General features: G+C 42.2%; 1 pseudogene; it reads left to right on the plus strand.

Annotated features, from left to right (window-relative positions):
* Positions 1–15,599, plus strand: part of LOC117457063 (calsyntenin-2-like) — a 373,610-nt pseudogene that overhangs the window by 248,417 nt on the left and 109,594 nt on the right.

The raw sequence follows: 15,599 nt of genomic DNA on the forward strand, positions 1-15,599 counted from the left end.
CCATATCATATCAACACCATATCCCAGCGTGCATTGCGGCTAAAACATCCAATCAACAAGCTTCAAGCTGAGGATCTTGGGTAATCAGTTTAGTGGGTTTGTGGTGTGTATCGCTCAAAATGTCCCGTCTGTTTCCGGTGACTTTATTTACGGCTAAAATGCCCAAGATTATAGAATTAAATGAATAAATAAAAACAAGGATAATTGTGTGTTATTGGTGAGTAAATAACAGTGTGTTATTTAGAAAAGAATAATAAATTAGAAGGAAAAGATTTAAAAAAATACAGATTTCAGTATTTTGAGGCTCTGAGCCCCATTTATTTTCCTCACAGACGGAAAAAAAGTCCGACATTATACGATTTTAAAATAAAAACAAATAAATAAAAGATAAAACACTGGCATGTAATTTACGTTAGAATAAATAGAATGGTTTTGAATAATAGATGAGAGTAAATCTACTTCACTTTACAGCCCCGCCCACTTTTGGGGAAACCAGCGCTGTCATTTGAACGGCGATCAAGCCTGAAGTCACAGAGCTCTTCTGTTACTGTCCTTTCTTCTTAGAGGAAGTACAGAAACACGTAACTCTGGATTTGTTTTAATGTTTGAGGTGCAATAAACGACACAGCAGCTTTTTGGCATGTTAAAACTATTATGTTCTGCCTCGCTCATGAGAGTAACAGCTGGCGAAATTACAGCCTCGCCTACTGATTTTAATTTAACCATATATCGAGCCCGATTGTCGATTTCAAAGGTGTGCTCTAAAATGATATTTATAAATAACTAATTATCATTATTATAAGCAAGACAATAAATGGCAAAGATATGTAGAAAATAAACGTATTTAAGTTACATTCATAACTAACGTAACGTGGAAGAAAATATGCTTCTAGAAGATATGTAGAAAATAAACGTATTTGAGATACGTTCATAACTAACGTAACGTGGGAGAAAATACGTTTCTAGCTAAACGTAATTGAGAATGCAGTTTATTTCTGTGGGAACGTAATTTTTAGGAGACAGGGTTGGTATGTGCTAATGCGTGTAAGTGAGAGGACATGTGATAGTAATTGAGACACACAGATGTTTTATCGTAACTGCACATTAACACATGTTGGGTGCAGCACTTATTATCATTAGTGGATTTCCGAGGCCTGTAGGTGTAGTTTCAGTTTGGAGAGGATATCTCACTGAACAGACACACACAGTCAAATACACACTGATATCCTACATTTGCATATAAATAAGAGAAATACTGTAGCTGGGGATACGCACATTCTGCCACCATCCTACAAAGACAAGCACACTCAACAGATGAGTGAAGAAGTGGGCCAAAAGCTGTGCCTTGTTAGCATAAGCTGTCAAGATACATTTCTGCAGGGAAGGACCGGGGGAACGTGTCCACACCTTCTTTCACCAAGAATCTGAACGCCGTGCGTGCTTGATGCTAATATGAGTGAAACCTCATTCTGTCAAAGCCTGTTAGTTGACGAGGATCCTGCCAAGAAAAGCAGGAGAAGGATACATCGAGTTTAGGAATATGTTGTTTATCTCCAGCTAACATAATGTAATAGCAGAGTGACGTCTCTGTGTTTCAATTATGAATATGCAGCGGCAGGAAAAGCCCGTCTGTGCCCGTCTGCTCCAGTCATCAGAAGAGACATCCGATTCTAACCGTCAAGGAGTGTGTCAGCAAGACGGACACACCGGCATTTAAAATGCACGACTAAAATATATATTTGGTCAACCTACATTTATGAATTTGACGTTTTCTTTCTATCATCTTCTCGATGTTCCTGTTTTCTGTGGCATGAGAGAAAACATACTTGAAATGTAAAATAAGGAGGTGAAACAATGCCTGCAAGAACTCAATAGGCGCGTTCACACCGCAGTGCTTTTCCCACTTTGGTTCCGATATAGTTCCGAAATGTCGCGGGAGGGACTTTAGTGGTAGAAAAAGGTTCCCATTGTTGTCTTTTATAACTGCACAACTTTCCTCCATACTAAGGGACTGCACATACAGTATTTACTTCTCAGAGTAAATTGGCTTTTTCTTATTGTATATACTTTTTAACATGTTAATAGTTGTTTTAAACATTACAGGTTTTAAATGAGCTCTCAACATAGTTCTATATTTGGTCCTTTTTAGTACAACTTGATTTATGTATTTATAAGTAGATATAATGAGATACAACAGGATGTGATATTCATATGGTCCGGTGGAATAAATACTACACTGTAATGATTATGAATGAAATGCTATTTAGTGTGGAGTGCACACGTCTGGGTGGGAGTCGATGAGGAAGCGATCCCATTGGTGGAGCGTGGGTCGTTTGTATTCATTCTAGTCTTACACACGGAAATTGATGATTCTCGCTCTCGGCTAATTCTTGACAAAGATTAATTGAGTTATTTGCGTTGTGTGTGTGTGTGTGTGTGTGTGTGTGTGTGTGTGTGTGTGTGTGTGTGTGTGTGTGTGTGTGTGTGTGTGTGTGTGTGTGTGTGTGTGTGTGTGTGTGTGTGTGTGTGTGTGTGTGTGTGTGTGTGTGTGTGTGTGTGTGTGTGTGTGTGTGTGTGTGTGTGTGTGTGTGTGTGTGTGTGTGTGTGTGTGTGTGTGTGTGTGTGTGTGTGTGTGTGTGTGTATCTGCAGGAGGCAGTCTATCATGACTGGGTTTGAGTGACTGTGTGCGGTTGAGCGTTGATAAATAATGAGTGTGGATGAATATGTAATGAGCTTGGAACAACGCTCACCTGGCATCAACATGCATCTCCTGGCCTCCGCACGCAGCTCCTCTCGGGTTGGATTCGCGCCTGAAAGCAGGAAAGTATCTCCACTGCTTGCCATGCTTTTTCGTTTTGTGAGATATGTATATCCTTCAAATGCGGAGGCAGACATCTTCTCATACCTTTCATGTTGTTAGAAGGTAGTTTGTTTCTCGAGTGCTTTCCGAAGGGGCTTCTTCAGGTTATGTAAGGTTTTATAAAGGACTTTAAATCATGTTTAGAAGCAGGTATAACTCTCCGGAGCAGTAGTGCGACGAATCCCCTTCATGTTTTTATAATTATAACTAACTAAACTTATTTAAACTATTTTTTTAAAACGTTTTTTGTTTTTGTGGTTGTTTTTCATTCACCTTAAAAAATGCTTTGTGTTTAAGGTATACGATAAGGCTTTCTATGTTTTGTTTAATTATACTGTCAAACCAAGTCTATACAATAAATACAAACATAAATCTGGTTCTATTGATTAGATTAGATTACAATACTACAATACTACGAGTGTAGCGAAATTAGGAGGGTCTAACCAGAGTGCAAACAGTCAGTTGTATACACATCTGTCAGCAGTCTGTACAAAATAATGTAAAGGTAAATAGATGTAAAATGTATAAATAAGAATAAATACACTGATCGTAAATACAGTATAAGTGAAAAACCCTGCAGCAGCATCACCAATAACTTTTCTTGATACATAATCTAAAAAAATCTGACCGATGTACTACTTTCATCAATCATAACTTGTTTGTTTTACATTAGATTGCATCAAGGCTTCATGGTGTCCTTCACAGGAGACATTTGAACATATTAAAGTGCTGATCACCACTTTCATTGAGTTTTGGATGATTTAGTCAACTTTGTAACACCATGGTGTTCCCGCTCAAACATGACCGCCATAAAGAAAAGGAATTAGTAACCAGCCGGATCAGATAAACACACACACGCACGCACGCACGCACGCACGCACACACACACGCACACGCACACGCACACGCGCACACACACACACACACGCACACACACGCACACACCTACTATAGATGTGTGTGTCCCCTTATGTGCCCATCCCCCCATCTAAATCACACACACACACACACACACACACACACACACACACACACACACACAGAACAATTTGACACATTTCCCGCTCTTATGTGCCCCTCCCCCACATGGATCACACCTGGCACATGCAGTACATGTTCAGTGCCTGTTCTCTGTATATTTACTGCAGTTGTTCATGTATACCAGTAGTCTGACACAATATGTACAGTTTGAAAGGGTGTTAAATGAAATGTGGTGATGATTAATGGTTTTTGTGTTAATGTAATAGCAGTTAAATTTGACGCGAACACCAAAGTAAAGGGGGGGAAACGAAGACAATAGGAGGGTTGTGTCTCAATCCTTTGGTCAGACAACCTTACTTTGGTTATAAGCTGTCTTTCTACACTTAATATCTTATTTTTATCTTAATTTAGTTTAAATAAAAATAATCCAAATGTTGAAACCAGTGAGACGGGTAAATGTGGTTCTGGAGTAATGTATTAATGTGGTTTAACACCAGGGGCGGTTCTAGGGGGGGCAGGGGGGGCCAGTGCCCCCCTAACACTGCCCTCTGACCCCCCTGTGGCCCCCCTAAAAATGAAAAGTGAAAAAAGATTATGATTTATTACACGATTTATTGAATGGCGGAATAGACGGAACTAACGTTATTCGTCGTTCTAGTCGGACCCATTAGAGCGGTGCACTCAGGACCCATTAGAGCGGTGCACTCACTTTCACTGTGAAACCACTTTGATCTACATCTTGTTTCACAATATGATGATTCTTTAACATAATGACTGTTTTCACTTGAAGTGACACACAGCTGGAAGCCTTTGTTCACATTAACACAGATTGGCCATTAAAGACTAATGAAGTCCTGCCGACTTCATGAACAACTATTTGATAGACGATTTGACATGAGGAGGATGAACTACGGTCAGCTGTGCCAGTAGTCAAAACCCCTCAGTAATCATTATTCTTTCTGTTCGTCTAAATCCCTGCATTAGCATCCTCAATAACTTGTCTTGATAAATACATCTTTAAACTGCGTCTCAACCCTTTCGTCAGACATCCTTACTTTGGTTATAAGCTGTCTTTCTATATATATTTTTTTTAAATACAACTACTCCTCCAAAAACTATGGTCAGCTGTGCCAGTAGTCAAAACCCCTCAATACATGTATGTTCATTTGAATAAAACAAAAACACAATCAGCTGCAAGTGACTACTTTAGTTATCTAATTGTATATTGCTTTATCGTGCGTGAGCTGTTGATCTGGTGAATATAATAATAATCATGCAAGGCAGGGGTGAAACATTAAGGGTAGAGCCCCCTCCCCTGCAGTGATTTACTGCACGGACCCCACCTCCTCTGCAAATCAGCTTCTTCAGCAGTTTTAAAAGCTGCAGCGCCCCACCCTGGCCCTGACAGGCTCAAAGGAAGGTGCTTAAAGCTGCTCCACCCCGCTAAGAGGGCTTTCCACCGAGCTGTTAACAGACTTCTGGATTCTGGCTGCGCTCCAGAGGAAGGCGCGCACTGTGATCCCACTCCCGAGAAAGATACATGTTAAGTACCTGAATGAATACAGGCCCTGACATAGGTGCTGAGGTGAAACATGCAGAGCGTAGTGAGGGTCCACCTCTGCATCGTGGTGGCAGAGGGACTGGTTCCACTGATTGCCTACAAGGCAACACTCGGAGCAGAGGCTGACCCTTTTAAATGCTATTTACAGACCACTGGACACCACTCTACTGCTTTCAATACAAACACCGCCTAATGGGGCTCCAGGTCCCCCTCACACTGAGGCAACACACGGTGCTTGTCAAGGGTTTTGAATCCAATAAGTTTAAAGGGGCCCTGTTATGCTTTTATGGTTTTCCCTTTCTTGTAGTGGGTTACATTTACATACCGTTTAGTGCATCTCAATGGTCTGCAAAGGCTAGAATCCCAGCCCGAAATGCCTCGATAGACTCTTTTGTTTATTACTGTTACATAATTATAGGCAGTAGAGGCACAACATACAAATATGAAAATTAAAATTAGCCCCTTTAAACACAAGGCACTATATTATGAAGCTTTTATTTTTGTATTGATTAGATCACGTTACTCTGATGATAGTGTTCAAGACAGCCTATATGTCTGAACTCCATCCTTAGAGTAATGTGTCACGGAGCCTTCTCTTCTATATTGTTTCCACATAACGAGCGTTTTGCTCTTTTCCAATGTGGAAGCAGAATGTGTGAAAGCATACAACATGATGCGGGGTGTGTCTCTAGACATCTGTAGACTGGAATAGCGGGGCCCAGTCCGTGAACTCGCCTCGCAGGTGCACACGCCAGGATAGAGGACATCAGACTCCAGAGAAAACTTGCTCGAGTCCGAGTCCAAGTCGGAGCGTCAATGTACGAGTCGAGTCCGAGTCATCGTGGGGGGGGGAATTCACGAGTCCAAGTCCAAGTCGGAGCGTCAATGTACGAGTCGAGTCCGAGTCGAGTCCGAGTCATCGTGCGCGAGAATTCACGAGTCCAAGTCCAAGTCGCGTCAATCAGTGCGCAAGGTCGAGTCGAGTCACCAGTCACGAAAATCGGCACTCGAGTCTGACTCGAGTCCGAGTCCAGGACCCGAGAAGGTTTCCTTATTCAAGGGTGCGATGTAGTGATTTAACCGTTGACTTGTTGTCCAAGTAGTCCTCCCTGTGGATCTGTGTTATATTCAAGGTTCTTTGTTTTGTCTTTAGTTGCTGTTCATCATTTCTCTCTCACACATAACCCCCCGCTGACTTTATGTGTCACTTGTGGACCTTCTGCTAATCTGGGGTCTGTCACTGGGCGGATCGGTCAGGGATGGACTTCGCTTGGCAATGTTTCAGGGATTTGAAAAGACAAACACAAAAACATCCCGTCCCAAGAGAGCCGGGCGTCTGTTCAACCAGATGCGAGCCATCAGCATCGAAACGCACACTCACATGCACACTCACATGCACACTCACATGCACACTCACGTGCACACTCACAATGAGACATATTCACAATGATTGCATTTACTGTGGTTATATATCATGCTCTCGTGTGCATGAATACACACACACACACACACACACACACACACACACACACACACACACACACACACACACACACACACACACACACACACACACACACACACACACACACGGCAGTGCCTCTATACGAGCCCCAGAGGAGTGAAACATATGTCTGCTCCCTCGCCACTGGGGAGTGTCGAGGCAGGGGGGTAATGTGTATGAGAGCATCATTAATATGACAAAACAAGGCTGGCGGAGGGATTTAGTGCACACTGTGGAGCTGCCATCACCTGTCAGGGCTCCTTATCCCCATCTTCACGGCGGTTAGCGTCACCGTTAACATCTCACCAACACTAAAGACGGGTGATTCATCTCTGTTTAGGCTTCAAGTGTGCATTCAGTACCTGTGTCGACTCTTAAAGAAGCATTCAGATCCTCTACGGCAGGGGGGTCAGACTAAAAAAAAATGGGTGCTAGTCGAGGGCCGGACTGGTTCAATGTTTATTGCAGAACGTATTGAAATGAACCTGTTGCACATATTAAACCTGGAACTAACAAAGCTTAAATTATTGCCTATAAAAACAACATTAAACATTAAATAATCAGTTGCATTCATTTCTCATGGCTCTATCTGCAGCTTTTCCAGAGTCATTACTTATGATTACATTTCTCCACAGGCCAACAACTGCTTCAACTAAACTATTCCCCTCAAAGAGAAACCAATCATGCCCTGCTGTCGTGAGAGAAAGTGCAGACGGAAGCATCCATTGAACTCAGTGTGCTGCTCTGAGATGCTAGCTCAGATACTTGGCGTCTCATCTCGGGTGCAAGGTCATCAATGTTTGGGCTCTGAGCTGAGGAGACCCTCAGGATGGAGTGAAGGCGTGTGTGCAATATACCGGCGGGCCAGATCTAATAGTAATTTAAAAATTATCCTACGGGCCGAACTTAAATCTACCAGGGGCCTGATTTGGCCCCCGGGCCTTGAGTTTGACACGTGTCCTCTAAAGACCCTGAAAACCTATTTTCTCAAGCAACCTTTTAAAGAATAGTTTGGCATGGGTTGTGCTTACTTGCATATGCACCGATCACAAATGTGCAATATAAGCAACAATACCACCATGTTAACATACAAAGTAAAAGCCCTGCATAGACAAAAGGTACCCGTGTAAAAATGCTCATGGTTGTGCGATGTTAATGTGCATTTTCTGGCTTCATTTTTTAAGTTAATTATGAAATGAACATTGCATGCACCTCCTACTGTCGATTAATGATTACAGCTCCTGTTAGGTAGCAGGTGTGAAAACCAAGGTCATCAGAAGTAAAATGAGCTGAAGAAATGTTAAAATAGTTAACTTAATAATAACGTTTGAATTTATTTTATCTACTAATTGGTGGTTAAGGCAAAAAAACAACGGGTGTAAAATGTCAGTTATACTTTAGGCTTTTACTACATTTTGTCAGGTTTAGGGAGCGCCAATGTTTATTATAGCTTGATCACTAATTCAATAAGTCCAACGTATTACATTGAATGATTCAGATAGTAAAAAGGCTCCTCATATGGTATGTATGTAACAGTACAATATTAATCCGTCATATCAATTTACTGGATTCAAATGTATAATTAATAACTCTAAAATGTAAATTAGTCACAGTCAAAGCAGCATTGCATCGAAGTGAACTACCGCCAACTCCTGTCCCCAATATATCGTCTGTTAGGGCCGCTCGATTATGGCAAAAATCATAATCTCGATTATTTGGGTCAATAATTGTAATTGCGATTATTAAATGCTATTATTCATTGACTTTGAAAACATCCATTTATTGGAGAACAAAAATGTGAACAGTACGTTTTTAACAGTTGAACTTTAAGAATAATTCAACTGAAAAACCAAAAAAAAAAAAAAAAAAAAAGTCATAAAAAAATAATCGTTTTATTTCGATTACGTTGTTTTCGTAATCGTTGCACGCCATAATCGCGATTACAATACGATTAATTGAGCAGCCCTACCGTCTGTCATGCTTTTTAACTCCAGTTGTTTATGGGTTTGGTATTTTCTGTTAAGCAATTGAAGCGTGCATCTGTTTGTGTATAGAGGGACGCTCAAACACAAATGGTCTGTGTACTTGTGACGCGGAGAGATAAGGCGGTGTGTTAATCCATTCTGCGTGGGATCGGCCTCCCAACTGTCTCTTTTGTTGGTCCCCATCTCCAGCCCACCACGTGTTGGCAAGATATTACAGCTTCTCTTAACAGGATAACTCACCGCCTGTTCCACACCAACCAGCTAATCCTATAAACCACACACCCATGTCCGCTCCTTTGTCTTTTAAAGCACAGCTGGCTTTTTACATTTGCCAATTTCAGCTAAAACGGTGTTAGTACTGTACGTCCTACCGTCATCCATTAGCGGTTGCCAGTCAATGAATTTAAGGATTGATTATGCAATCTGTTGCTCTCTAGCCGCCGGAGAGTATTGCTGAAGGTGTTTTAAAAGTGATTAATTGAGGAGGGGGAGGGGCTTCATCATGTATGACTTAACATGAATTACTGCTGATGGATCACGTATGGAATGATTCATTAGTGCAGTGCATATGGTAGATGAAGAGATCAACGGGATTGTTGTTGTCAAAGAAAGCCCAATACAAGAAATCCATGCTGACTGTTGGTTATTGAATCAATTAATCTCCATCAACCCTCCAAATCCAAACATTAAAGGGGCATACAATAAAAAAGATATATAAACATATGTATACAAATATGTTTATATACACAATCATGTATACATATGCACACATTAAGACTTAAATAAAAGCACCACATTCAATATATACGAAATAACAGTCACTTAAATAACTTAGAAATGTGCATTAGTGCAAGACTGCCATTTACGCTCTATGCAGACGATACCCTCTGCTCCACTCATCTCCCCTTTCCTCCCCTCTGTTTCCCCATCACTTGCAGGGCGGTGGTGCACATTCAGGTGAACGATGTGAATGAGTTTGCCCCGGTGTTTCGGGAGTCCGAGTACCGAGCCGCGGTGACGGAGGGAAAGATCTACGACAGCATCCTGCAGGTGGAGGCCACGGACCAGGACTGCTCCCCGCAGTACAGCCAGATCTGCAACTACCAGATCTCCAGCACCAACACGCCCTTCGCTATCGACCGCAACGGTGAGTGGAGGACAGGGGAACATATTGGATAGTTTCAGAGGTGGGAAGTTCAAATACTTCGTTATTGTACTTAAGTACATTTTTCTGGTATCAGTACTTTACTCCACTACTTATTTTTCTGACTTCTTTTTACTTTGACTTCTTACATGTTGAACTCAAATACCTGTACTTTCTACTTCTCACATGTTGAACTCAAATACCTGTACTTTCTACTTCTTACATGTTGAACTCAAATACCTGTACTTTCTACTTCTCACATGTTGAACTCAAATACCTGTACTTTCTACTTCTTACATGTTGAACTCAAATACCTGTACTTTCTACTTCTCACATGTTGAACTCAAATACCTGTACTTTCTACTTCTTACATTTAGAACACAAATACCTGTACTTTCTACTTCTTACATTTAGAACACAAATACCTGTACTTTCTACTTCTTACATTTAGAACACAAATACCTGTACTTTCTACTCCTTACATGTTGAACTCAAATACCTGTACTTTCTACTTCTTACATGTTGAACTCAAATACCTGTACTTTCTACTTCTTACATTTTGAACTCAAATACCTGTACTTTCTACTTCTCACATGTTGAACTCAAATACCTGTACTTTCTACTTCTTACATTTAGAACACAAATACCTGTACTTTCTACTTCTTACATGTTGAACACAAATACCTGTACTTTCTACTTCTTACATTTAGAACACAAATACCTGTACTTTCTACTTCTTACATTTAGAACACAAATACCTGTACTTTCTACTCCTTACATGTTGAACTCAAATACCTGTACTTTCTACTTCTTACATTTAGAACACAAATACTTGTACTTTCTACTTCTTACATTTAGAACACAAATACCTGTACTTTCTACTCCTTACATGTTGAACTCAAATACCTGTACTTTCTACTTCTTACACGTTGAACCCAAATACCTGTACTTTCTACTTCTTACATTTAGAACACAAATACCTGTACTTTCTATCATTATTCTTCAGAGTCACTGCGTGCCTATTGATTTGAACACGATCCGCGTATCCATCACTTCCTGGTCTTCTCTAAAGAAGAGGGACCAATGGAAACGTTGTCATGTTGCCGTTGGTCACCATGGAAACATTCATTAGCTAACAATGACATTATTGTTCTATTAATATAAAGGGAGGTCAGGTACTCTTTAAAACAGCTGCTAGTTATGGGTACTTTTTACTGAAGTACATTTCAAAGCCTCTTTACTTTTACTTGAGTGAAGAAGTTTAGTCAGTACTTCTACTTTCACCAGAGTATTTTTGAAACACGGGTATCTGTACTTCTACTTGAGTAAAGGATGTGTTTACTTTCGCCATCTCTGGATACTTATGGTTTTGTCCTAGCCTGTTGACAAAGCCCCGACATATGTCAGTGCTTGCCACAAAGAGTCCTTGTTATTCCATCTAAACTGTGATCACCAGTGTCTGTCTTTAATGTTTAGGTTGTGGTGAAGCGTTGTCACTTTTTTGTTGTACCCACTTTTCCCTCAGCTACCGCATTGGCAGCACTCAAAAGTTATTTTCTCCACATCTTATTCAAAGACGATGTAAAAAACATTTCTGTCATAACACACTGGCACTGAAATACCATACATGCACAGACTTGCTATTGGAGACACACACACACACACACACACACACACACACACACACACACACACACACACACACACACACACACACACACACACACACACACACACACACACACACACACACACACACACACACACACCATGTATACATCACTTCAGGGGACATTACATTGACTTACATGCATTTCCTGGAGACTTATCCTAACCTTAACCATAACCAACACATGCCTAACCCTTAACTTTACCCTTAACCTTACCCCTTACCCTTAACCTTAACCTAACCTTAACCAAGTCTTTACCATAAAATTAATGATCCCCCTCATGGGGACCTCCAATTTGTCCTCATAAGGGAGGTGAGTCCCCACACGTGACTATGTAAACAGATGTAGGTCCCCACAAGTACAGGAATGTATCATGTTGTCCAGCTAGTACACACACACACACACACACACACACACACACACACACACACACACACACACACACACACACACACACACACACACACACACACACACACACACACACACACACACACACACACACACACACACACACACACACACACACACACACGCCTTCACACACTAAAGCAAAACCTAATAGACTGGCAGATGTCTCTCCTCGGGATAAAATGTGTTCTTTGCTCTTTCCAAGGACAAAGCCAGGCTTCGCCCAAAGAGCCACGGGCCACCATACATCAGATCACAGAAGTCTGAGCACAAACACAGCGAGACAAAGATAACTCCTAAGAAATATCACTCTCAAATACCTTCACAAATGTACTTTCTTTCCACTTTGAAACCTCTGTTCTTGAACCCAACAGACACAGAGTGTGTTATTGTTACTAAGACATTAGTGAGCGATGCGTACACGAATATCTTGAGAGACGAGTAGGTTGTGTTCTGTCCTCTACTGACCGTATGGCCCTTCCTAGCTTAATGGAAGACACGTGCTTTTAATACATGCATATTTCCCAATGGGTCTTTTACGTTTGAACACCCTCGTTGGGTCGATCACACAAAGTCAAGTGGGACACACAGTATTCCTTGAGTGCACTCTGCCTCGTGGCTTTTCATGAACAATCTGCATGCACTTCTGCTTTTGGGAGACATACTGTAGATGCAAGGGGTCATTGCTGTCCAGGTCTTTGTTGCTGCTGACGGCTGAGGTGTTGCAGGAGAAAGGCTGAGTGGACGAGGAGGCATGGGCCAAACTGCACAATGATGCAGAGGGGAGGCTGCGGCCAAGTGCTCGTCCTTCTCTCTCTCCACTCGAAGAGGTCTCGCTCAGCCGGGGACCGCAGAGGAAAAGGGGTTGAGAGCTCTTAAACTGAAGAGCACCTGAGGGAGGGAGGGAGGGAGGGGGTAGATGGAGGGAGGATAGGGGGAGTTGGCTGTGAGGGCGAGAGTAAGTGCTTGGAGAGGGACAACGAGAAAAAGCAATATGAAGCTCTATAGGTAAATAAACAAAAAGGATAGAGCTGGCGTTGTTCCATATCATACCCTCTACCGGTGATCCCTTTAAAACATCATAAGCAACAAGGATCCATCCATCTGAGAAGCATCTGTTGCTAAAGCCTCATATATATAATTCCTCTTTGCTATTGTTGTCCAAAAACTCTTATCTATACAAGTTGAGTCGAACTGTTGCGTCACTACCACGAAAACAAACCTGTGGTTCCTTTAGTTTTTTACTCAAACCCACATAGGATGATGAGGTGTCTGCGAAACCACTTTGATACCCTCTCTGGCGTCCCGCAGATTGTCCGATGTCCCGCATTCGATTGGCATTCGCCGTTCTAGCTTGAATGTTGAGGCTTGCCAACCTGTCACCATTCGTGTTGCCTTTGTTACATCCTACTGGCACGAAACGGCACACGCTACCGCGGTCACAATAAAGAAAGGGATTACAGCTACAGACAGTCTGGGAGAGTCTCGTGTGTGAAGCCAGTGAAATCAAGTGACACACATATTTGAATACGCTAATATTTCCTCTTTTCTTAGAGTTACATAGAGATTAAATCGAAGTCTAAACCAGCTGTCAGCATTGTGGTCCCCGCATTGTCCCACACAAACCTACTATTCGTCCCATATGTGTCCCATTGGCACCCGGTCACCCTCCACCTACACCAATGTTTCTCAAAGTGTGGTCCGCGGACCACTGGTGGCCGTGAGCGCCCCCCTAGTGCGCCCCCTAGTGGTCCGTGAGTATATTGGTAACATTTTACATTTGAAATAAATACGTTTTCCGCACTCTCGCAGGAATATCTCCGCAATGGAGCGAGCTTAAGTTTCTCTTTCGATTGCATGATATAGCCCAGTGCAACACCTTCGTCACACATGTTCCAACCTGTTTGTACCATTTTCAGGCGATTTGTAATCTGTTCTATAAAAACGATGTGTTTTGGGATATTTGTGGAGTTAGGTGGTCCTTGGTATGAAAAGGTTTGAGAAACACTGACCTACACCATTCTCCTGTTGAACATATTCCGTCCCACAACAAACCTGTCTTCATCCACACCTAAAAACAGTTTCAAAATGCTACACTTTCCACTTTTGTGTGAGTAACAATTGCTGGAAACTGTAGTCAGCATCTGTTTTTCACTATCAAACCAATTATGAACTCTGAAGCGATATCCGTGTGTGCCATTTGTAAAGATATAGGGCAGCCATTCGCAGAGAGAGAGAACGCCTCACTGACGGCAGATAGTGAAACGGTACGAGGCTGCAAAACACAGAGGCAACGATGTGCACTGAAAGTGACAGTGAGGGCTGGAACGGGGGAGAACGAGGAGGGAAGGAATCCCAAACGAGCCGAGAGGGAGACGCGGAATGTGAGATGAGGAAGACCGAGCGACGTGTCGTGGTGTCGTGGTGCTGATCGGCCCGGCTGTGTGAACATAGCATTGTCATCCGTCTGTATTTGAAAACTCATCAAATATTAACGGATACATTAGCACAAGAGCTCCCTTCATGCTCTCTGCTCAGCACGATGAAGACGCGCCGTTTGGTAAATGGCTCGCGGTTTCCATGCAGACAGGAGACTCGTTCCATGCGGGCTGGAATTAATAGAGACGAGGCGCTTATTTGTTTCCTTTGAGGTTCTGTGTGAGGCGTTCTGACATCGCAAAATCATCGCCTCATTAATTTTGATAAATATTTGTACTAGGCTATTTCTTTCAAAGCAGGCGGGCTGCACTGTGGACCCAAGCTGCATCGTTAAATCTCTGTCATGTGTGGGGGGGGTTTCCCTTTCCTGTGAGTTATAAAGGTTTAGTGCATGTAAATGGTCTGCAAAGACTAAAATCCCAAAGTTCCCTCACACACACACATTACTCTACCTTGATGCTGAACAAAAAGTAGAAGATGTTTTATTGTAACCAGCTGAGTATTAGGGAAGTACTACCTGTTTGATTACTGATAAGGTATTTCACTTGTTTCACAAGTTCCTTATACTCTGCATGCTACCCCACACGTACACATTGAAAGCATCCTTCCTTAAAGGTGGGGTAGGTAAGTTTGAGAAACCGGCTCGAGATACACTTGTTGTTATATTCCATGGAATGCTCTTAACATCCGATAGCAATGAATATCTGAAGTGCTTTGACAACAAATCCATACAAACATTTCATCTGTGGAAGCCGTAGTACTGTAAAAAGCACGACCAATCATCTGAGCCGGCCCGGCTAAAGTAACTGGATGGCCTACCTGCCTGTCAGCCTTCCATCTGGGCACAAACTTATCTCGTGCCCTCATTGGTCATGTGCGCGTTCGTGTGTGTTGGAGGCGGGGCTCTGTCAGGAAGTGGCAGATTTGTTCCGGCTGTGTATTTTCAAATTCTAGCGCACTCGAGCCGGTTTCTCCAAAATGACCTCCCCCACCTTTAAAGGGGTATTCCACGAATGTAATATTGTACTTCCATCAATTTCCGA

Source organism: Pseudochaenichthys georgianus, chromosome 13, assembly GCF_902827115.2.
Source record: "Pseudochaenichthys georgianus chromosome 13, fPseGeo1.2, whole genome shotgun sequence".
Classification (NCBI taxonomy): domain Eukaryota; kingdom Metazoa; phylum Chordata; class Actinopteri; order Perciformes; family Channichthyidae; genus Pseudochaenichthys; species Pseudochaenichthys georgianus.